The 22,373-nt window shown below is 40.3% G+C and overlaps 1 long non-coding RNA gene across 1 annotated transcript; it reads right to left on the reverse strand.

Moving 5' to 3' along the window:
- Nucleotides 1-12,917: 12,917 nt before the first annotated feature.
- LOC144600348 (uncharacterized) lies at nt 12,918-18,816 on the reverse strand. Its single transcript, XR_013548119.1, has 4 exons — nt 18,751-18,816; nt 17,734-17,796; nt 17,134-17,187; nt 12,918-12,996 (listed from the first exon to the last, which is right to left on the reverse strand). It is a non-coding gene; the product is annotated as an uncharacterized LOC144600348 (long non-coding RNA).
- Nucleotides 18,817-22,373: the final 3,557 nt, after the last annotated feature.

Below are 22,373 nucleotides of genomic sequence, written 5' to 3' on the forward strand. Positions count from 1 at the left end.
ATTTGGAAGTGACAAGTGGAGATCCCAAGGGTTGAACATTTAGGCCTCTATTTTTCACATCCTGCATAAGTTAACTAGATGAGGGGATCAAATAGAGGAATCAATGTTGGCTGACGATGCAAAAATGTCAGCTTCACAAAGCATTGCAGTCGATGCAAGTGTTTTCCACAAGTGTCCTGGGAGTTTGAGCTAATGGAGACACAAGAAACTGCAGATGCTGGAATCTTGAACAAAGTACAAAGTGCTGGAGGAACTCAGCAGGTCAGGCAACCTCTGTGAAGGGAGATGATGTTTCAGGTCAGGACCCTTCTTCAGACTCAAAATAGATTGAGCTAATGATTGGCAATTTGTCTTGCAATCAGAAGGAAAAAAGTGCAGAAACTACAATTTAAAAAATCTTCATTTAAAATCTTAATTTGTCCCAAAAAGAGAGACAGTGATGAAACTGATTTGTGTTTCTATTTCCTGTTGTAATTGTCTTACATGCTTTTCCAATTAAAATGCAAATACCATCTTTTATCTTAGCTTAGCTTAGTTTATTATTATGATGTGTACCAAGGTACTGTGAAAAGGTTTGTGTTCTGTGCTATCCAGTCAATGAAAAGACTAAACTTGTGGATAGCTTGATTACAATCAAGCTATCCGCAGAGTGCAGATGCAGAATAAAGGGTATAATGTTTAGTGCAATATAAAGTCTGATACAGTCCAATTACAGATAGTTCAAAGGTCTCCAAAGAGATAGATGGGAGGTCAGGACTGCACTCTAGCTGGTGAGTAGACGGATCAGTTGCCTGATAATAGATGGGAAGAAATTGTCCCTGAATCTGGAGGTGTGCGTTTTCAAAATTCTGCACCCCTTGCCTGATGGGAGTGGGGAGAAGAGGGAGACTGGGGTGAGACTGGCGCTTGATTATGCTGGTGAAAGGAACTGAGAGAATTGTTCAGTGTTGTGAGAATGAAAATTGATTTCACCTGGAACAGGCTGTGTTTACGACTGTTTTGGTGGCTAATCTGAACAACTGCGAAATACAGTCGGAATACAAGATGCACAATTTTGCAGCCAGTCAAGCCGCTGCCTCATATCTTTTGGTGCTGTTTGCATGAAGCTTATGTGTTCTTCCTGTGGCAATGAGGCATTCCCTCAGGTGCTCTGGATTCCTCCTACATCCCAAAAATATGTGGGGTAGTAGGTTAATTGGCCATTATAAATTAGAGAAACAAATAACAAATAGCTATGTAATATAAATGGACAGTCAGTGGTCGGTGTGATCTTGGTGGGCCAGAGAGCCTGCTGGTGTACTGTATCTCTCCACGATTCTATGTTTAGTTTAGATTTTAGTTTAGTTTAGTTTATTGTCACGTGCACCAAGGTACAGTGAAAAGCTTTTATTGTGTGCGAACCAGTCAGCAGAAAGACAATATATGATTACAATCGAGCCATTTACAGTGTAGTGTGAAGTAAAGACATTTCAGACATTTCAGTCATTTGCCAATCACGGCAGTAGCCTGCTGGATAAGGAATATTTCTACCAAGTTCTTTGGACCAGTGCACAGCATCAGCACCAAAATAAACCTTGTGCTCTGCGAAACTGAGCCTAATTTCCAACACAGGCTTGATACTTCAATTGGTGCTTCCCCATCTCATGATTTACCTGCTCTATGGCTGCGCCACTGCACCCCTTCACACCAGTTCATATACATTTACAGTATAGAAAATATACTTATTTGATATCATAGGTTCATAATTATGAAATATAAAATAATGTCGCTCAAATCCATTGTAGGCCTCTCACATGTGATAGTTCTAAAAGTTCTAAAACTCTTACTTCCACGTCCACCTTTTCCATTTTCTGAATTGTATTGTAATAAATTATGTTTTATAAATTGATAATTAATTAACTTTAAAGTAAAGATATAACAAATGTTGAATTCTAATTAATATTGTTAGCACAATCTGTTGATAGATAACCTGAGGGTTAGTGAGATACTCAACATTCATGACCTATTTATATTTATCCCAATTAGAAAATGCTAACCCACCTTTGCAGACAATGTGACAATTTTATTCATCACTCACATTATTACAACAGGAGGATCATGAAAAGATTACCAATATGTGTTTTTATTTCGAAAGCATTGACATGAATGGGGAAGGTCAGAGACTATGTGCCAGTTTTCGTTGACGGGGTATGCAGTGGAGAGATTTAGTAGCTTCAACTTCCTGGACCTTAACACCTCAGATGGGCCCAGCATATGAATGCAATCATGAAGAAGATGCATCCCCACTTCCACTTTCCGAGAAGTTTAAAGAGATTTGGCACATTACAAAATACTCGAACAAACTTCTGTAGCAGCATTGGTTACATCATGACCTGGTATGGCAATTCCAAATGCACAAGAACGCAAGATGCGGCAGACAATGGTGGACTCAGCCCAGTCCATCACGGGCATAGACCTTCCCACCATTAAAATCACCTACTTGAGGTGAAGCCCCCACATCCCCACCATTCAGGCCTTGTTTTCACCACTTCCAATGGCCTGGAGGTACAGTAGCCAGAAGTCACACACCACCAGCATTCATAAACAGCTACTTTCTGATGTAATCAGGTTTTTGAACTAACTCTCCATGACCCGAATCCTTCCTCTGCAATGGAACTCTACAGACCACCTCTTGCCCTACCGTGGACTTGATTTTTTTTGTGTTTTTCACTAATGTCTTGTTTCTTGAGCGGTATTTTTCTTTTCACTGCCTTGTATAATTTATGTATAATTTATGATGTGTGAATCTATGCACCTGTGGTGCTACTGCAAACAAGGCTTTTATTGTCCCCGTATCTCACCATACTTGTGCACATGACAATTAACTTAACTTGATCTTAAATACTGCAATCCAGTATGGCAAGAGTTAATCAGGGTTACTGCAGTCAGTCTGATTCATTCTTTGATGAAATATTCGTGTTGGCGTTGTTAGGGATTTTTCTTTAAATATGTTGTAAGTTTTCACTTGAGAAACATAATAGCGTGGGCTTAAGCCAAAATATTTTGACAAGTTTCGTATGCTTAGGCAACAATCCTGTATGAAATGGATATTGCCACAAAATCTGCAGGGAGATTGTGATCTTGCGTTCAGTGCCAAGGTTTCATCAAGACCAGTTTGCTTCAGGCTTCTTCACAGCTCTGGCCAAACATTCGCCTCGGAGCTGAATCGCAGGGGTGAGGTGAGGGTGACTGTCTTTGGAATCAAGCATTTGACCAAGTGTGGCATCAATGTTAAAGTCAATGGATGTCATAGCAAAATACATTCCAGGGCCTGGTGTCATATCTCACGCAAGGAAAGATGGCTGTGGTTGTTGCAGGTCAATCAACCAAGCCTACAATGGTACTGCGGGAATCACCAGGAAAATGTCCGAGGCCCGACCAGCATGTTGATAATGCTGGGCATGGCATTGGTAATTCCACGAAATATCAAAGAACGGGGGTTGCACTCATTGTTGTTAGAGAGGTGGCACAGCAGGGGCGGCACGGTGCCGCCAGCAGTAGTGTTGCTGCCTTACCGTGCCAGGACTCGGGTTCGATCCTGCCTACGGATGTTGTCTGCACGCAGATTGTATGTTCTCCCTGTGACCGCGTGGGTTTTCCCCGGGTGCTCTGGTTTCCTCCCACACTCCAAAGATGTACAGATTTGTAGGGCAATTGGCTTTGGTAGAAATTGTAAATTGTCTCTTGTGTGTAACATATTTTTAGTGTATGGGGATCTCTGGTCGGTGCGGACCCGATGGGCTGAAGGGCCAGTTTCCGCAGATGCAATGAAAGCCTTGCCTGCAGCAACGCCACAGGTGCATCGATTCAGACAATGCGTATGCATAAATTATACATTAAGTTATACAAGACAGTGAAAAAGAAAAGACTGTACAAGAAACAAAACATTAGTGCAAACACAAATGCAAAAACAAGTCCACAGTAGTGCAAGAGACGGTTTGTCGTTTATCAGTACTTATTTAATTGACTTCCTTCCGTCAAATTATAAATGTATATTGTTAATTGTTCAGTTCCATTCACAACTCCTCGGCAAATGAAGCATGCCATAAGACATGGGCAAAACTGAAAATGCATTAGAAACAATGGGCCAGACAGCATCTGGGGAGGCAATGGACAGGCAATGTTCCAGGTTGGGATCCTTCCTGGCACATTGGGTCCCAACTCTAAATGTTGTTTGTCCATTTTCTCCCCAGTTGCTGCCTGACCCATTAAATTCCTCCAGCACTTTTGTTCAAGTTCCAGCATCTGCAGTCTCTTGCCTTCATGCCACAAGGCATGTTTGGGGTCGTGGCTGTGGTTCAAGCAGGCAGGCTACCTAGCAACATGGATTAATGATTGGTATCAATCTCCAACAACAAAGAGTGTCACCCCCATTCTTTGATATTCAGTGGCATTGCAAATGCTAAGTCCATCATCCTCAACATCCTGGTGGTTATCATTGACCAGAATCTCAATGAAACCAGTCACATAAAGACTGCCTAAAAAAAGCAGGACAGAGATTGAGTTTCCTGTGGAAAATGACTTGCATCGTAACATGCGTCAGGGCAGCACAGTGACACAGAGGGTGGCACAGTAACACAAAGGGCGGCATAGTGGTGCAGTGGTAGAGTTGCTTCCATACAGCGCCAGAAACCCGGGTTCAATCCTGACTATGTCTGTACATAGTTTGTACGTTCTCCCTATGACCACATGGGCTTTCTCCAGGTTCTCCGGTTTCATCCTACACTTCAAAGACATACAGGTTTGTGCGTTGGGTAGGAAGGAACTGCAGATGCTGGTTTACACCAAAGATAGACACAAAATGTTGGAGTAACTCAACGGATCAGGTAGCATTGCTGGAAAAAAGGGATACAGTATGTGACGTTTCGGGTTGGGGCCCTTCTTGAGTGAAAAAAGGGTGTTGACCCGAAACATTGCCTATTCTTTTTGCTTTTCCTATTCCTATTCCTTTAGTCCAGAGATGCTAGCAGACCCGTTGAGTTACTCCAGCATTTTGTGTCTATCTTCAGGTTTGTAGATTAATTGGCATCGGTAATAAAAAATTGGTAGTGTTAGTGTACATTATGATCGCTGGTTGGCATGGTCTCGATGGGCTGAAGGGCCTGTTTTTGCACTGTACCGCTTAAGTCTAAAGTAATACCGCCAAGCCTGTCCATTATGTACAAGGTCCAAGCGAGGGTAGCAATAGGCTGCATTTGGAGTGCTGTGTGCTGCTCTGGGTGCCACACTGCAAGAAAGGTGGGATTAAGCTAGAAACGATGCAGAAAAACTTCACGAGATGTTACCTGGATGGGAGGGTGAGTTATAAAAAGAGATTAAATAGGCTGTGTCTGTTTTCCTTAGAGTAACATAGGTTGAGAAGTGACATAATAGAGGTATATAAAATTATGCATGGTTGTGGTAGATAGCTGGGGTAGATAGCCATAGTACTTCACAGGGCAAGGTTATCTAAAGGGTATAGGTTTAAGGTGAAAGGGAGGAGAATTAAAAGGGATCTGAGGGGTAATTTTTTTCATGCAAAGAGTATTCAGTATGAGAAATAAACTGCAAGGTGGAGGTAGGAACAACATTTAAGATGAATCTGGACAGGTATTGAATGAAAATGCCACAGAAGAATATGGAATTAATGTAGGCAGGTGAGATTAGTTTAAATAGACATGATAGTCAGCATTAACATGGTGGGCTGAAGGGCCTATTCTTAGTTTGGTTTAGTTTAGAGATTCAGCATGGAAACAGGCCCACAAAGTCCACACCAACCAATGATCACCTGTTCACACTAGTTATCCCACTACAAATTAGTGGCAATTTACAGGGGCCAATTAACTGACAAACCTGCAAATCTTTGGAATGTGGGAGGAAGCCGTAGCACGGAGGAAACCCAAGTGGTCACAGGGAAAACGTGCAAACTCCACACAGACAGCACCCGAGGTCAGGATTAAACCTGGGTCTCTGGCACTGTGAGGCAACAGCTTTAATGCTGCGCCACTGTGCAGCCCTAGTGTCTGTGCATGTTCTATGATGCATGACTCTATAATGGAATAGTCTTCACTTGCCTGGAATAGTGCAATGCTCTTAACTCTCAAGAAACTCAACACCATGTAGAACAAAGCAGCCAGCCTGAATGGCAACACAGCCAACGCTCCAAACATTAATTTCCTCCAAACAAATATGGTTTGTTTGTAGTGTGTACCATCTACAAAATGTGCTGCAGTTATTCATCAAGGCTGTTGTGACAGCGGTTCCAAACTCCATGAATATGCTTTATTGCTGCTGGGTCTAATTCCTTGAACTCACTATCTTCTCAAGCAGCACTGTATGAATATCTAAACCAGAAGTTCTAAACAGCAATTCAACATAAACTTCCCAAGGACAAATAAGGATGGAGAATAAATGCTGATCAATATCCCCCAAAATAAATAAGTATTAAAGATACTCGGGATGTTACTCTTGCAGTAATTGGGCATTTGTATCACCTCTTGAGAAAGTTGCTTTGAGATGCCACCTTGAACAACAGCAGGTTGTGAGGTGATCGTGGCCTGTTGTACTGGTTTGATACAATTGAATTACGTTTACAGCTCTCCATTTCATAAGCAGTTAAAAATCAACTGTATCAGTGTGCATCAGGAGCCAAATATGGGTAAGGACTGTAAACATTCTTCTCAAAAGGACATTGGTGAAGAAGGTGGGTACTTATAACAATCTGGAGGCTTCACATTCACCATTACTGTTACATTCCAGATTTATTTATTTTTTTGTTTTGTGTTGGTTGTGGTTGTGTAATTGCATATTTTATTGCTCTTATTGTTGGACTGTGGGTGACGAAATCTCGTCCAAAAGACTTGTTTTTTGGATGACAAATAAAGGTAATTCTGATTCTGATTCTGATTCGTTTAATTAACTGAATTTAAATTCCTCACTTGCTGCAGAAGGATTTAATTCCATATTTTCGGATCATTGGGTTAGTCCTCTGGGTTACGAGTGCAATATCATAACTCCTATTCTACCATAGTCAAAGTAAACCATCCAGTAAATCAGATCTATGAGCAAGGTTCATGAAATAAAAACTATTTTCATCCACTCAATAAAGTATTTTAAGGAAAGTGAAACCTGGATTTTCACTCACATCATTAAATGGATGAAAATAAACTCCCTTATCACTGCAACTCTTATTAAATATTCTTTATTCTGAATACTACAGAACACTTGTAATGCTCACCATGTCCCCACAGGATTTCTAATACATTCAAAGGGATAGAAAGAGGTGTAACATGCAATGTAAATTATTCTGAGTGCATGATTGCCAAGCCATCAAGGGAAGGATGATTAAATGAACAGGAATCATTCTCTCCAACAAAATGGAGAGTGAAAAGTAATTTCAATTTCTTTTCAAATGAAAGAATAAATTAAATAAAACCTTTAACTTCATGTAAACATTGTTAACAAAAAAATAGAGATTATCAAGGGGCGCAGCAGTAGAGTTACTGTGCCAGAAGCCCAGTTTCGATCCTGACTAAATGTGGTGTTTGTGCAGAGTTTGTACGTTCTCCTCATGACCTGTGTGGGGTTTCTCCGGGTGCTCTGGTTTCCTCCCACACTCCAAAGACATACAGATTTGTAGATTAATTGGCATCGGTAAAATTTAAAATGGTCCCTGGTGTGAGTAGGATAGAGTTAGTGTGCGGGATCGCTGGTCGGTGTGGACTCAGTGGGCCAGAGGGTCTGTTTCTGCGTTGACTAAACTAAACTAAACTAAACTAAACTAAACTAAACTAAACTAAACTAAACTAAACTAAACTAAACTAAACTAAACTAAACTAAACTAAACTAAACTAAACTAAACTAAACTAAACTAAACTAAACTAAGAAGTAACTTGCAGAGATTTTAACTTGTGCTAGACATTGATATTTGGAGCAGCAAATGCAAAGTATGAAGACTCTTTCACAAAGGTGAGGGTGGAGGGATAAATTGCCCATTTATTTTGTTTAGGATTAGAGATCTGAAAATAAATGAACATAATTGGGTTCCAGTGCACACAAAGATCCTAGAATATTTTGTTCTTTAAAATGACAAGCAAATATTATTCTAAACCAATTATGTATAAATAATCCTTGAGATAACCGTGAGGTTAATGCTGAAGAAAAGGAATGGTATATGTGCTCAAGCGTTGACAGATAATAAAGGTTGGTTATTAGGTTTGGTGCCAATCCAGCAGACACAACTCAGTTTGATAGACTTTGATTAATCTTATATCATTCTGCAGATTTTGATATTGTGCAAGTCAGAGAAACTGATGGTTTTTACAGCAAATGGTCCAGATCTCATTGATGCATGTCCAAGATGATGGAAGAGGGAATGTTGGATAGCTTGGCTAAAATACTTTAGCGTGTGTTAGAATCTATAAAAAATGATATGAGTGGAATCCAGGAACCAAAAATTAGATTAATAAGGAATAAAGTCCAGAGGTAGGGTGAAGTTGGTGATACCATCCAGCATACTGTTGCCCTCATGCTGAATGTTATTGAGAAAGATGAGGCAGATTGTATTCCATTTCACGCGGAGCTTATGATCTTTTCCCTACCTTTGGTCCATAACTACATCATGCTTGATGAACTCTTTTTCTTTCTCCATCCTGATACACTGCATTCATTCTTTCTGTATAGAAGTAAGATTAGTTGAGCTTAGGTTATGGAGATGCAGCACGGAAACAGGCCATTCAGCCCAATGAGTCTGTGCCGACCAATGATCACCCATACACTAGTTCTATCCGACATACTAGGGACAATTTACAGTAGCCAGTTAGCCTTCCCAGATCTCCCTCTATCTTCCTGTCTCCACCTATATCCTTCCTTTGTCCCACCCCCGACATCAGTCTGAAGAAGGGTCTCGACCCGAAACGTCACCCATTCCTTCTCTCCCGAGATGCTGCCTGACCTGCTGAGTTACTCCAGCATTTTGTGAATAAATACCCTCGATTTGTACCAGCATCTGCAGTTATTTTCTTATACAGCTGACAAACCTGAGTCTTTGGAATGTGGGAGGAAACCGGTGCACCCGGAGAAAATCCATGCGGTCACAGGGAAAATATGCAAACTCCTTACAGACAACAACCATAGTCAGGATCGAACCCGGGTCTCTGGTGCCGTAAGGCTGCAACTCCAACACTGCTCCACTGCTCCACATGATGCAGGTCTTCACGTGGCTCATCACATCAGCTTCCCTTTTTTCTGATCTCACCTTTTCAAAGTTATCTCAATGCAAACATAAGACTGCTGTAGAATTATTTTAGCTTTTGCCTGAGAACTTTCGGCCCCTGATTTAAATTTTAGCATTGATCTTAGAAATCTCCTCCCTCTTTTTGTCCACCTGAAGCTGGTTCCGAGACCACACACGTAAGATCTTTTCGAAAGGGATAATTAAAAGAAACATTGTGCAGCATGTAGCCTTCGATATGTTTTTTTCAGTGTTATTAACTTTACTTACAATTTACTATGGCCTATTAATTCCCTTGTGAAATTATTATTACAAGTCTGTTCTCTTGATTCCTACGTGTTGTCTTCTCTTTCTACCGTTGCAGTCCCATGAGAGCAAAATAAAACAGTACATCAAGGTAGCAGACCCATCTGCCCATGATGTTCATGTTGAACATGGTGCCAAATTACACTCATCTCCTTTGCCTGCACGTGGCACATATCCCCATCCCTCCATCCCCTACATTTCCATATGCCTGATTAAAAACTCTTTAAATGCCATTATTGTATCTGCTTCCATCACCACCCCTGGCAGTGCATCCCAGGCACCCACCACGTTGTGTAAAAAGAATTGTCCTGCACATCTTCTTTAACATTCCTCCTCTGACCTCAAAGCATGAAGACACACCACTCTGATGTTCAGTTCTGATGCAGGGCCTCATCCAAAATATGTATGACAATAGACAATAGGTGCAGGAGGAGGCCATTCGGCCCTTTGAGCCAGCACCGCCATTCAATGTGATCATGGCTGATCATTCTCAATCAGTACACCGTTCCTGCCTTCTCCCCATACCCCCTGACTCCACTATCCTTTCGAGCTCTATCTAGCTCTCTCTTGAATGCATTCAGAGAATTGGTCTCAACTGTCTTCTGAGGCAGAGAATTCCACAGATTCACAACTCTCTGACTGAAAAAGTTTTTCCTCGTCTCAGTTTTAAATGGCCTACCCCTTATTCTTAAACTGTGGCCCCTTGTTCTGGACTCCCCAAACATTGGGAACATGTTTCCTGCCTCTAACGTGTCCAACCCCTTAATAATCTTATACGTTTCGATAAGATCTCCTCTCATCCTTCTATGCATCTGAATTATGGCTCCCTATTTCCTGCACCCTACTCCCCCACCCCAGGTAGCAACTAAAGTGCTGAGACTTTCTCCCATTACCTGTCAATGCTGGGATTTGTTTAATAGGAACATGTGATGCCATTTGCATCGCTGTTTTCTTTTGGTGAAAAACATTTCTGGCATTTATTTCTTTTATTTCTTCCAAACCGCATGCCTGAGTTTAGCTGATATGTCTGTTTGCTTTTGAGGGGAAGCACGACTCAAGACAGCATTCAGGCTGTTTGGATCGGATTCACACCCCTCCCACGTAATGTGCTTAATTGTTTTTGTGTCACACTTGCAAAGCTTTTCCCAAAATTGTAAACCCATGCCAGAAAATTGGTTACTTCTGACAACAACTGACAATTAAATTTGATCCACTGTTATTTATTGGGAGCACTTTCTTTGTAAAATCTGAAAAAACACTTTTTTTTACAGAGTTCAGGATTAGAAACTTCAAATAATCTTTTCTGAAATATGAATCTAGGTGTTAGTTCAAATCACAAAAAAAGTCGTAAAATCAAGAAAAAAATAACTTTAAGAAAATTATAAAACACATAAAGCTTATGGAAATATTCATGAATAAGAGTTACTGCATATATTGATGTTGCGAGTTGTTTTCCCAAGAGTTTTCAAATAGTTGGCGAGGTAGAGGATTAAAGATTGGGGGAAATTGAAGCTGAAACTGGATTGTTTTCTCTGGAATGCTGGAATTTAAAAGGCGTAGATAGGGTAGATAATCAGACCCTTCTTCAGAGGGCAGAAATGTCCAAGACTAAAGGGCAAAGCTTTAAGGTGAGAGGAGAAAAATTTAAATGAGATGTGCAGGGTACGTTTTTTATACAGAGGATGGTGGGCCCTTGGAACGTGCTGTCAGGGGTGCTAATGGAGGCAGATAGATGGGCAGAAAATAAACACAAAAAGCTGGAGTAACTCAGCGAGACAGACAGCATCTCTGGAGAGAAGGAAAGGGTGACGTTTTGGGTCTTCAGAAGAAGGGTCTTGACCCGAAACATCACCCTTTCCTTCTCTCCAGAGATGCTGCCCGTCCCGCTGAGTTACTCCAGTTTTTTGTGTCTATCTTTGGTTTAAACCAGCATCTGCAGTTCCTTCACACAGTTTTAGATGGGTACAAGGATATGTAGGAAATGGAGGGATATGGAGCATGTGCAGGCAGATGTGGCTAGTTAATCTTTGCATCATATTTGGCACAAACATTGTGGTTGACAGGCCTGGTCCTGTGTTGTACTATTCTATGTTCTCTGTTCTATGTAAAATTCTGTCTGCGGACAGTTTGACTTCAGAATGTGCAAAAGGACACAAAGTGCTTGAGTAACTCAGCAGGTCAGGTGGCACCTCTGGAGAATATGGATAGGTGCTGTTTTGGGTCGAGACCTGTCCGAAGAAGGATCTCGACCCGAAACATCACCTATCTATAGCAACCACAGTCCAACCCATGATTACCCGAACATGTGCACACAACGAGTGCATACACCTAGAAAGAGAGCTTCAAGCCATTGTCAATGATTTCACCGTAGCAGTTTAGAGGATGGGCTTTATTCAACATCCAGAAGACAGAAAGAATATACCAACCTGCCTCCACTACACTATGTCACCCTCCAACAATAAAAACTCAAGGCAAGACCCTGGTACATATGGTTGTGTAGAAAGGAATTGCATATGTTGGCTTATGCCGATGAAAGAGACAAGGTGCAGGAGTAACTCAACGGGTCAGGCAGCATCTCTGGAGAAAAATGATGTGTGACCCAAAACATCACCCATCATTTTTCTCCAGAGCCACTACCTGGTCTGGTAAACATGGCTGCTTTCAACTTCTTAGGAGTCACGTCTTGAATAAGGCAGACATTGATGATGCAATTGAGGACCGATTGAGGGAAAGAATATTTAAAAATTAAGACCTCAGACCTGGCACAAAAAACTAATGTAGTAGGCAGCAGTGTTCCCTGCCATCTTGTATTCTCTTGACAAGCTACAGCAAGTTCCTCAAAGCATTGGAAAAATACCCACATGGTCTCTGCAATATCCTCCAAATTCACTGGAAGGATGTCAGTCCTCTCAAGTTAACATAGACAATAGACAATAGACAGTAGACAATAGGTGCAGGAGTAGGTCATTCGGCTCTTTGAGCCAGCACCACCATTCAATGTGATCATGGCTAATCATTCTCAATCAGTACCCTGTTCTGATCTCCAGATTTGAGACATTAGTTACACTATGATGGTAAGGACACACCCACTACCAAACTTCCAAATTAGTTACTCTACCCCAAGCTCTGTCATGAGAAGAGATTTCAAGGTGACCAGAGAAAAAGTTTCAAGGCAGTGCTCAAAGCCACCATGAAACTTCATGGCCCCACTGACTCCAGAGAATCTCTGACCCTTGACTGCCAAAATGGTGAAAGAGCTTAAAAGGTGGCATTGAGAACCTTGAGCCCAAGCACCTGGAATGCTCAGGGATCCTGTTTAATTATTGAAAAGAATGAACCACTTCCCAAACTACCCACTCACCCTTCTTAATGGTCTCCTCTTGCCTCATCTGTGGAAGAGTCTGCAGTTCCAACATTGGCCACATAAGACATCTTATAACCTGCAAAACCAAGGTGAAAGATAATCATGCTTGATCCCAACTCCCGGCTTAAGGAGAACATTAAGGAGAAATAAAATAAAACAAGCATAAAACTGTTATTCTTATGATTGACCTTCATTATAACTATTTCACATTCTGCAAGAGCTTGAGAGGATTACAAAGACTGAATGGAACACAAGTAACAGCAGATACTGTAATCTTGAGCAAAAAAACAAGGTGCTGGAGGAACACAGTGGAACCGGCAGCATCTATGGAGAGAATGGAATGATAGGCGACATTTCGGATCAGAAACTATCCATTCCATTCCCTCCACCGATGCTGCCTGACCCATTGAGTTTGGTTTGATTTACTTTAGAGATACAGTGCGGAAGCAGGCCTTTCAGCCCACCTAGTCAGTGCCAACCAGTGATCCCCACACACTCGCACTATCCTACCTATCCTAAATTTACATTTATACAAAACTAATCAACCTATAAACCTGTACGTCATTGGAGTGTGGGAGGAAATCGGAACTTCCTGGAGAAAACCTATGCAGGTGGGGAGAACGTACAAATTCCGTACAGAAAAACCTGGGTCTCCGGCACTGTAAGACAGCAACTCTATAGCTGCGCCACCATGCCGCCCTGCTGCAGAGTTACTCCAACACCTTGTGACTTACCAAAACTGAATGTTGCTGCAACCTCTTTGCAACATCAAGTTGCAATACGAAACCTGAAACATCATGAAGGGGACCATTGAATTGTTCATCCATTACCTGGCATAAATACTATGAATAACGTTTAATTTGTACTGATCCAGTGTTCTTGCCTTATTTTTGTTCTTTAGCTTACAAGCTCAGGTCAGAAATGATTTTATAATGGCAATTTGACTTTATTTTGATTTAAAAGCTGCACATTTAATATCTGAAGTTTTGGTTTGCTAAATGTTGGTAGTGAGAGTGAGATGGGCAGTAATTAAAATGACAGAGTTAAAACTGGAAAGCAGGTGAGATTCAGATTCACTATGGTGTGAAATAGCTACGTTAATTAGAGGATGAGATACTTTGTACCATGGACATCGTTTTAAGAAATTTCAAAGACACATAAAAGTTCCGAGCATATTTCTGATTTACAATGGGAGGTTTACCGAATAAGCTCCAACCTGAGTAGCTGTAATTTTTCAAAGATGAATCATTCTCAGTGTGGGCCACTTGCAAATAGATAGTGGATTTATTCATCTGAAATTCTTTGGTGGAGTATTAACCTTTAAATTTTGAGTGAAAATATCCCTTTGTAAAATAGCAGAGAGAAAGAAGCATTGGTATCAGTGCAGCCTTATGCTAAATATTTCATCACAGTTTTCCAAGGGTCAATGTTATTGATTATTTCGGCACGAGAAGATTGCGTGTTTCCCCATACACTTGTTACACAGGTCACGCTAAATGAAATAGGTGTTTATCAAACATTTTTAGAATGTTATTAATTGGCATTCTTGCATGAAAGATGGAACGCCAAGAACAGAGAGTTAGCCAGAGAATCCAGTCAAGCAGATCTGCACAAGCTGCTGAGATGGAGAGAGAAGCCGCCAATTACCAATATGAAACAACTTAAGTGAAAGATACTCAGTGAGCTCTATTGTCTAAAGAGGCAAGGCAACTGCAATTAAGATTAAGAACACAATGCTGGAGGAACTCTGCATTCAGGCAGCATCTATGCAGGCACAGGGATACTAAGGGATACTAAGGACTTTGGCTTAATTTTGCACAAGTATTGGGGTTATCAATTTATTTAATTTATTTTTACTACATATTATCTATGCATCTTGTTTTTACAGGCATGCCATGTTGTTGCAAGTAGGAATTTCATTGTTCTGTTGTCGGTTCATGTGACAATTGCACATTCTTGACTTGGAAAATAAAATAGATAATTCTGGAAACAATCGGGAGGCAGGGCCATCTTAACACATGGGCCTGATGGGCACTTGCCCGGGGGGCCCATGCTGATATGTGTATGTTAAGTGACTTGCAATAAATAAATACTACTTTAAAAATGTAGGTTCAATAAGTGCTTTTTACGCAACATTTTCAGTGTTTCTCACAGCGATCTGTAAGTGCTTTTCGCAACAATGTAGCACCCTAAGTCCATCGCTAAGTGCTTTTCGGTAAGTGCTTTTCGCCGGCACGACAGGGGGGGGCTGGTAGGGAAAGGGGGGTGGGGGAGAGTAACGGTAGGGGCCCCAGTACACTGCTTTGCCCGGGGGCCCATAATGCTGTAAAAACGGCCCTGTCGGGAGGTCAGCGGAATCTGTACAAAGGGAAACAAAATTAATGCTTAAGGTCCATGACTCTTCACCTGCAACAATAATCTCTTCCTAAAAAAATGTAGAGAGAATCTCCCCTATGGGTACTGGCATCTTTATATGCAATATCCCACAGCATTATTTTAATGGTGAAGGGTGTGATGTATAAGGTGCTGAAGGACCTCATCTGCTGTATCAAGCTCGAACCAACTGTTGCTAAAGAGAGCAAATGTTAATGAACATTTGTAAACCTCCAGCTGGCTTATGACAAAGAAATACGCTGGCACTGGATTGATCTCATCACACCATCTGTAAAAAAAAAAACTTAATAGTTTAGTTGCACAAAGGCTATGCCTGTTATTTACCAGGCCATAAAAAAATCCTTTACCTATTCTCTGTATTTTTAAATCTGGGCCAATATAGTAAATCCACTGTTCATGTTTTACATCTGGCACTCCTTTCAAAATAATAATCCATTAAAATGTATTACATATGAAGGATATGCTCCACTTGACTGGATTAATGCATTTCAAAACAATACTCAAGAACCTCAACCCCATCTGTGCAAAAGCAGCATACATGATCGGTACCTAATCCACTACCTTAAACATTTTCCTTCCACCACTGACACCCCATGGTTGCAGTACAGAGGATCTCTAAAGTATATTGCGAATACTCATCAAGACCTTTTTGAAAGCACATTCTAAACTTTTGATCTCCATGGTCAAGATCAAGGGCAGCATATGTACAGGACAGCACCTGCAGCGTTCCGCTATGCATCACACACCATTCTGATGTGGAAGTATTCCGCCACTTTCATTGTCACTGGGTCAATCCTGTTCCTCCGAATCAACATTGTAAGAATAGCTTCACCATAAGGACAATAGTTCAAGAAAGTAGATACAAGGAAATGCAGATGCTGGTTTACAAAAAAAAGAAACAAAGTGCTGGAGTAACTCAGTGGATCAAGCAGCATCCCCAGAGAACATGAATAGGTGATGTTTCAGGTTGGGACATGGATTGTAGGGGGAGGGAGGCAGGAAGAAAGCTAGAAGAGAGGAGGGGCAGGACAAAGTGTGGCAAGTAATAGTTGAACACAGGAGGGGGGCATTTTTGATAGGCAGATGGTTGAACAATGGCCAGAGTTGAAAAAAGGTAGAAAATAGAAGGTAGCTCTTTACCATTTTCTCAAATGCAATAAAAAATAGACTATATATGATGGTCTTGTCTGGATTATCTACATCCAATAAATGTATAATAATAAACAGTTCATCTGTTGGGAGGTGTAGATGTAAAGAAGGTACAATAGTAATGCACGAGTTTCCTCAAAACACCATAGGTCATAACTGAGAAAAAGGGTTATGTTGTTAGAAACAAGGCATTCGACAACAACTCTGCGCTGATAATCAAGAACCCACCAACCCAAATATGCACTAATCCCATTTTATTTTCCTAATTTTCCTTTTAGCTCCCTCTAGATTCTTACTACTCACCCACACCTTTGGGAAATTTACAGTGGTAATTTATTCTACCCACATATCTTTGAAATGTAGGAGGAAACCATGGCAAACCCACACAGTCTTATTTTCTTCAAGAGTCAAGACTGTTTAACTGTTAAATGTACTGAATTGGAACAATTAAATTATTACCTGCAGGTTTGTAAATATGTACTCAATAGTTCACATCATAAACAAACAAAAACTGTTCAATATAAAAATGATTGTACACTGCAAAACAAAACAAGGCCCAAAGTGTTCTCGTAGAATGCATGCAAATACATTGCTAATGTCATCATTATTTTTGCACATTTATTTAACATTAATTTTTTTTTTGTTGAATTTTCCTTTTCCCAGTCCTGACCTTCTGAGATGAAATGGCACAAATGTCCTCAAAGGATTGATGGGAAGTACAATTCTGTAAAAAAACAAAACAGTGATTCAAACCACCTTGGTAGCGGTGTTCATTTCAGTGAAATCAGACCAAAAACCCTAATTTGTAGATAATAAATATGTAAAAGAATCTTATTTGAATAAGACAGTAATCATGCCATTTTGCAAAATACATCAAAACAACTTAACGGGATTCAAACAAGAGAAAGTCAATTTTTTTTTAAATGCTTCAAATGCCTCAAGCAATGGTTTTGCATAATGCGAGCAACATATTTAGAAATCTCATAATTTCACTAAATCATATGACCAGTTCAGAGCTTAAATTAACTTTTCAATGCTGTGTTTTCTTTGGTCCCAGTAAGTTACGTTTATCAACGTAAAAATAAATTCCAGATATATTCATTGCCAAAAGAAGTGAAATTTCTTTCATCTTCGTATTGCAGAGAATGGGTTTTTGTATTTAAATATCAAATTATGCAATTAATGACTGTACATGCAAATTGAGTAATTTATGCCAAAATACTTATTTCTTTTTTGATCTCAAAATGCAGCCTCCAGAAAGATTCCTTACATTATGCTTTGCTGCGTTGCAACGGAAGGAAGGCCAAGTTAATATCTGATGAAATGTTCATTCCTGCATGTGAAAAATAATAATCTGTTAACATGAGGAAATCACAGTGGAAGCTCATTTGTCTTCGGAATGAATCATTCAGAAGTGCTGTAATTAAAGGTGCAGATTCAGGTACAGGTGACCTACTGGATTTTTTTATGTACTATGATAAGTGGAAATGCACAGCAGAAGTCTTTGCAATGCCAGGTACTTGAAGAGAGTGATGTTAAATGGCCTTTATTGTAATAGTCTCACATAAAATATGTAGACGTACTAAAGCACAGTATGATAAACTACCAGGAATATATTATTACAGATACGTGAGGGAAAACAACAAATCCTGTGCAAAATTAAACACTGCCAGGGCAGAAATAATAACATCCGTCAACCGCTTGTAATGCCTGGATTGGAATGTTTGATTGCAGTGACATTATTTGGTCTAATTTTAGCTAAATAAATTTGCATCTTCTGACAGTTTTGTATAATTAGCACCTTAGTGTGTTTAAAAATGTGTCTCCTTCGTCATGTTGAATTCAGTCTTCAGCTTAGTGCTTTGATAAATAACAGCCTCATTATTCAACTGAAGGTCTCCGTGTAATTCCTCTTCTCCTTTCAAGCTAAACAGTAATTTTAATATTTCCTCTGTGTAGCCTGAAAATTGCCCATGATTTTTCTTCTCAGAACTCCATAGCTTATAATAAGATGCATGTAATAAGCAGCATAATAATATGGTTATAAATGATTAGACAGAGGCCATTTAACTATCTACCCAAATGCATTTGAACTTCTAATTGTTTTATGGAAAGATTGTACATTACTGCCACAAGTATATAATTAGCTGCAAAATAGAACAGAGTATAACATAGTATAACAGTATCCCCAATGCACACATATTTCCGAGTACAACAAAGTTTGAACAAAAAGCCCATTGGAGAAAGAACTGAAAGATTGTGAGCAGGGAAAAAAAGCCTCAAATACCTTGCTTTAGTTTTCGTTATTGCAGAGTTGATCATCATTGAAAAATGGCAAAGGGGTAAATATGAGGAGTCACCCTCACAGGAGCTTAATCACCTGAATCTTTTGACACCTCTAATTGGCTTGTCGGATGATGGATGGATTAAAAGCTGCACTGAGACAACCAGCAAACCACTTTGTAACTATCTTCCACTATTATTGCATCAGCTATTAGATGAAGGGCTGGTTATTAACAAGAAATGCATGATCTGATTGATGTGTTGCCTTCATTTACATCATGTATGCCCTTCCATCCGCCACTTTAGGAAACAACAACTTCTTAACTTTTCAATTAATTTGGACCTTGGCTTATCTGTCGCACTGATCAAAATCACCTCTATTTGCACTTCCATGGGCTTGGGTTTTTATCTAACATAGACACAAAGAGCTGGAGTAACTCAGTGGGTCAGACAGCATCTCTGGCGAAAATGAATAAGTGACATTTCGTGTCGAGACCCTTCTTTAGACAGATTATGCCTAATTATATTTTGCATAAATGTTTCTTTTTGCATATGCTTCTTTCTTTTAACTGTCCTATAGACTTTTATGAGCAAATTATGTATATTTAATGTTTTTGTGTGTGTGTCTATGTACCTGTGATGTTACTGCAAGCAAGATTTAATTGTACCTGTACCTCACCGTACTTGTGCATGTGACAATAAACTCGACATGATTTGAATCGTGAACAAAGTTTATTTATTGTCTTCGCAGTTTAGTTGAAAACTTGTATCATATCATATCATATCATATATATACAGCCGGAAACAGGCCGTTTCGGCCCACCAAGTCCGTGCCGCCCAGCGATCCCCGTACATTAACACTATCCTACACCCACTAGGGACAATTTTTACATTTACCCAGCCAATTAACCTACATACCTGCACGTCTTTGGAGTGTGGGAGGAAACCGAAGATCTCGGAGAAAACCCACGCAGGTCACGGGGAGAACGTACAAACTCCTTACAGTGCAGCACCCGTAGTCAGGATCGAACCTGAGTCTCCGGCGCTGCATTCGCTGTAAAGCAGCAACTCTACCGCTGCGCTACCGTGCCGCCTTGTAAATCTCAAGTTCATAAATGCCCATCATCCTTTGTACTTTGAGAGTTGTATTTTTATATCCACTAAACTTTTACATGCTTTGCACATGAATAAGTTTTGTTATTTGAATAGAAAGGACTAGTAACACATCGCAAAAGATCCAGATCCCATAAGGACAGGATCTGAACTAAATTAAAACAAAAATCTGGATTAAATATTTTGGACTATTAAAACAAACAGTCCCATAAGGTGGCATCAATGCACATTAACGATGGAACATAGAACTGGTGAAATAGAAGCACCCCAATGATATACAGACCCAATGGAGAAGCACATGTAATTGTAGGAGTGGGAGTAGGCCATTCAACCTTTAGGTCTCTCCACTACAAGTCAAGAGTGTTTTATTGTCATATGTCCCAGTTAGAACAATGACATTCTTACTTGCAGCAGCACAACAGAATATGTATACATAGTATGCTGTTAACAATATAATAAACAAGAAAAAAACGTTTTCAGTGTGTGTCCAAAGCTTATTGAAGGTTGAAGCCCTTGTTAGCATTAATCTCATGTTTTGTTATTAACCTCATGTTTGCATCAATTTCCTCCAGACCCCACTACTCACCAACACTCTGGAAGAAATGTATAGTGGCCAATTAACCTACCAACCTGAGGTCTGGGAGGAATCTCACTGGAAGAAGGTAAAATTCCACATGGACACCACTGACGGTAGGATTGAATCTGGGTCAATAGAGCTCTGAAGGAAACAGCACAGTGCTGCCAATGAATTTACTGTTTGTGACATTCTTGTTTGCAGGACCTGTGTTAGGCAATACCCAATGTTCTCTGAAATTAACTGCAAACATTGAAAATAAAAACACTTTGCGAGTGACTGCACAGAGAGCCTCATTAAATCAAATTGTTTGGCTGACACCTTAGGTTTGTAAAATTTTAATATATACAAAGCATCAAAGACAAGTTTTCAGATTTATTTTTGAGCAATGTACTGCCCTTTGAATATTGAATCCAGGAACCTGGTTAGATCTCCTTCTTAAGCAGTCCCTAGAGAATGAGGATGATTTAATTCTACTCCAGGTTTACTAGAGTCTGAGATGGATAATGAGGCGAGTGCAGGAACTGCAGACTCTTCCATAGATAGAACACAGATCATACAGTACAGGTCCTTCAGCCCACAATACAAACATGATGACCAGATAAACTAAACATGATGCCAAGATAAAATGTTCCTGCACACGATCCATAACCCTCAATTCTCTGCAGATCTATATGCCTATCTAAAACCCACTTAAATGCCATTATCATATCTGCTTCCACGAACAATCTCTAGCAGCATGTCCCAGACACCAACCACACTCGGTGTAAAAAAAAAACATGTCCTGCCCATCCCCTTTAAGCTTTGTCCCTCTAGCCTTAAAACTATGCCCTCTACTTTTAAAACATTGTACTCTGGGAATGAGATTCTGATTATCTATCCTATCTATGCTTCATATAATTTTACATACTTCTAAAGGGCCTGTCCCACTTTAGCCGATTTTAAGGCGACTGCCAGAGACTGTCAAAGTCGTAGCAGATCGCCAAACTTTTCTTTTACCCGACGACAATGACCACAACAATGCCGAGTCAGGTCGAGATTACAGCGTCTTCGGAAACATCGCAAAATTCCCACGCTGTCAATGCTTCTCTGGCATCCTAATTTTCGTTGAAATCACTGACAAGTCGGTAAGTACTTGAGAGTTTTGAACTATAACATCTTGTATGCGTTACTTAAAAACCAAGCTTCACTGTAACAAAGCATAAACTGGATTTACTTCCAGTTTACTAGTAGCTGTATTAAAAAAATTTTTTTAAAGTGGTTAAGTGGATTTTTGTGAAAAGTGTGTGGGCATTCTTTGAAAATGTACGAGAGATGCATATCTGGTTTCTGGGTTGCATATCTGGGTTGGGAGCCCACTTTAAATGTAATGGCTGATGGCCATAAACATCGCAAAATTACCACGCTTACCTGACCGTCAAACTGTCGCCTCCAATCTACCTGTCAAATGTCCTGACGGTAAATAAATTGGTTAAACACAAGCATTTTATGGTATTTTGAAATGGCTTTACTTATTTTAATGTAACGTGCTTCTAAATGCATCTAAGAGAACCTAGCAAACCTGGGGAGAGCATGCGACAGCGCCCACAATAAGAAACGATACCTGACGACAAGCCAGCTGTCGCTGAGAAATGTAACTCCGGATGATTTCTCAGCGATGCGCTGCGATCCACTACGATTCTTGGAAGACTCCTCACGATCATGCCTGCGACACACGGTGATCTGTCGGTGACAGCCTAGTTGCTGGCAGTCGCCTTAAAATGGCATAAAGTGGGACAGGCCCTTAACTGATCTCCCCTCAACCTCCAGAGAAACAATCCAAGTTCGTCCAACTTCTTCTTATAGCTAATACCCTCTAATCCCTCTAATCCAGGTAGCATTCTGGGAATGCAGACACCTCTTCTGCACCTTCTCCAAAACATTCACATTCTTCCTGTAAT

The sequence above is a fragment of the Rhinoraja longicauda genome, chromosome 1 (assembly GCF_053455715.1).
Source record: "Rhinoraja longicauda isolate Sanriku21f chromosome 1, sRhiLon1.1, whole genome shotgun sequence".
Taxonomy (NCBI): domain Eukaryota; kingdom Metazoa; phylum Chordata; class Chondrichthyes; order Rajiformes; family Arhynchobatidae; genus Rhinoraja; species Rhinoraja longicauda.